A 3,319-nucleotide genomic window follows, 5' to 3' on the forward strand; every position below is an offset into this window, starting at 1 on the left:
GTTGAAATCTTGGACAGACAAATAACAAGGGCTGAAGTTGAGGCAGCAATTAATAGACTATCAACCAAAGAAAGTCCAGGTCCAGAGAGGTTCACAGCTGAATTTTACCATACGTATAAAGAGGAGCTTTTCTTTATAAATAGTTTCCTTCTGAAACTATTCCAAACAATACAAAAAGAAGAAATCCTTCCCAAATCATTTTATGAGACCAACATCATCCTGATACCAAAACCAGGCAGAGACTCATCAAAAAAAGAAAACTTCATGCCAATGTCCATCATGAGCATAGACACAAAAATCTTCACTAAAATACTGGCAAACAGATTGCAACAACACATCAAAAAGCTTACCCATCACGATCAAGTAGGCTTCATTCTGGGGATGCAAGGCTGGTTCAACATACACAAGTCTATAAATGTAATCCACCACATAAACAGAACCAAAGACAAAAACTACACGATTATCTCAATAGATGCAGAGAAGGCCTTTGACAAAATTCAACAGCCCTTTATGCTAAAAATTCTCAATAAACTAGATATCGATGGAATATATCTCAAAATAATAAAAGCTATTATGACAAACCTACAGCCAATATCAAACTGAATGGGCAAAAACTGGAAGCATTCCCTTTGAAATCTGGCACTAGAGAAGGATGCGCTCTCTCACCACTCCTATTCAATATAGTATTGGAAGTTCTAGCCAGAACAATCAGGCAAGAAAAAAAAATAAAGGGTATTCGATCAGGAAAAGAAGAAGTCAAATTGTCTCTATTTGCAGACGACATGATTGTATATTTGGAAGACCCTATCCTCTCAGCCCAAAATCTCCTGAAACTGATAAGCAACTTCAGCCAAGTCTCAGGATACAAAATCAATGTGCAGAAATCACAAGCATTCCTATACACCAATAACAGACTAAAAGAGAACAAAATCAAGAATGAACTCTCATTCACAATTGCTACAAAGAGAATAAAATACCTAGGAATACAACTAACAAAGGATGTAAAGGACCTCTTCAAGGAGAACTACAAACCACTGCTCAAGGAAATGAGAGGACACAAACAAATGGAGAAACATTCCATGCTCATGGCTAGGAAGAATCAATATCATGAAAATGCCCATACTGTCCAAAGTAATTTACAGATTCTACACTATCCCCATCAAGCTACCAATGATCTTCTTCACAGAACTGGAAAAAACCACCTTAAACTTCATATGGAACCAAAAGAGAGTCCACATAGCCAAGACAATGCTAAGCAAAAAGAACAAAGCCGGAGGCATTACTCTACCTGATTTCAAACTATACTACAAGGCTACAGTAATCAAAACAGCATGGTACTGGTACCAAAACAGAGATATAGACCAATGGAACAGAACAGAGGCCCTGGAGGCAATGCCGCACATCTACAGCCATCTGCTCTTTGACAAACCGGACAAAAACAAGCAATGGGGAAAGGATTCCCTGTTTAATAAATGGTGGTGGGAAAACTGGCTAGCCATGTGCAGAAAGCAGAAACTGGACCCCTTCCTGACACCTTGCACTAAAATTAACTCCAGATGGATTAAAGACTTAAACATAAGACCTAATAAAAACCTTAGAAGAAAACCTAGGCAAAACCATTCAGGACATAGGCATAGGTAAGGACTTCATGACTGAAACACCAAAAGCATTGCCAACAAAAGCCAAGATAGACAAATGGGACCTAATTAAACTCCAGAGTTTCTTTACAGCAAAAGAAGCAATCATTAGAGTGAACTGGCAGCCAACAGAATGGGAAACATTTTTTGCAATCTACTCATCTGACAAAGGTCTAATATCCAGAATATACAAAGAACTAAAACAGATTTACAAGAAAAAAACAAGCCCGTCCAAAAGTGAGAGAAGGATATAACAGACACTTTTCAAAAGAAGACATATACAAGGCCAATAAACATATGAAAAAATGCTAATTATCACTGATTATTAGAGAAATGCAAATCAAAACCACACTGAGATACCACCTCATGCCAGTTAGAATGGCGATCATTTAAAAATCTGGAGACAACAGATGCTGGAGAGGATGTGGAGAAACAGGAACACTTTTACACTGTTGGTGAGAGTGTAATCTAGTTCAACCGTTGTGGAAGACAGTGTTGCACTTCCTCAAGGACCTAGAAATAGAAATTCCATTTGACCCAGCAATCCCATTACTGGGTATATAACCAAAGGATTATAAATCATTCTATGATAAAGACACATGCGCATGTATGTTCACAGTGGCACTTTTTACAATAGTAAACACCTGGAACCAACCCAAATGCCCATCGATGATAGACTGGACAAGGAAAATGTGGTACATATACACCATGGAATACTATGCAGCCATAAGAAACGATGAGTTCATGTCCTTTGTAGGGACATGGATGAATCTGGAAACCATTCTCAGCAAACTGACACAAGAACAGAAAATCAAACACTACATGTTCTCACTCATAGGCGGGTGTTAAACAATGAGAACACATGGACACAAGGAGGGGAGCATCACACACTGGTGTCTGTTGAGGAGGGCAAGGGAGGTACAGCAGTGGGTGGGGAGGTTGGGGAGGGATAACATAGGGAGAAATGCCAGATTTAGGTGACGGGGGGATGGAGACAGCAAACCACATTGCCACATGTGTACCTATGCAACAATCCTGCATGATCTGCACATGTACCCCAGAACCTAAAGTCCAACTAAAAAAAAATTAAAAAGGAGTGCAGACTTGCCTGAAAATGCATCTCTGTTCCTCTGTGAACTACTTGAGGACCTTGAGGAAGTCAGTGTCTTCACCTGTAAAACAGCGATAATACCAGCATGTTTGTGGTGCCTACCAAAGTGCCTGGCACAAAGTACTCATTCAGTGCAACTGCTAGTATTGCTGTTATTAACCGTGTGTCTTACAGGCATTTTAGCCCAAGAGAAAATGTAGCTTGTCAGCCTCTCTAGCTTTCCAATCTCATCATACCCAGCCATAAGGGAACCATTAAATGACTTGAGCAGTAAGATCATGGGAGAGGATTCATCTCTTCACCTGAGGTTCTCCTTGACCTCCAAACCTCTAACTTTCATATACTACCTACCTTTTCACTTATTACACATTGACACCAACTCCCCTTCATACGTAGAATTCAGGCTTTTATTATCTCCAGGTAGCTAGCATTTAAAATGGTTATATATATTTTTATTTTTATTTCTTATTATACTTTTACGTTCTGGGGTACATGTGCAGATTGTGCAGGTTTTTTACATAGGTATACACGTGCCATGGTGGTTTGCTGCATCCATCCCCCCTTCATCTAC

Source organism: Aotus nancymaae, unplaced genomic scaffold, assembly GCF_030222135.1.
Source record: "Aotus nancymaae isolate 86718 unplaced genomic scaffold, 86718_ANA_hifiasm-v0.15.2.pri h1tg000002l, whole genome shotgun sequence".
Taxonomy (NCBI): Eukaryota; Metazoa; Chordata; class Mammalia; order Primates; family Aotidae; genus Aotus; species Aotus nancymaae.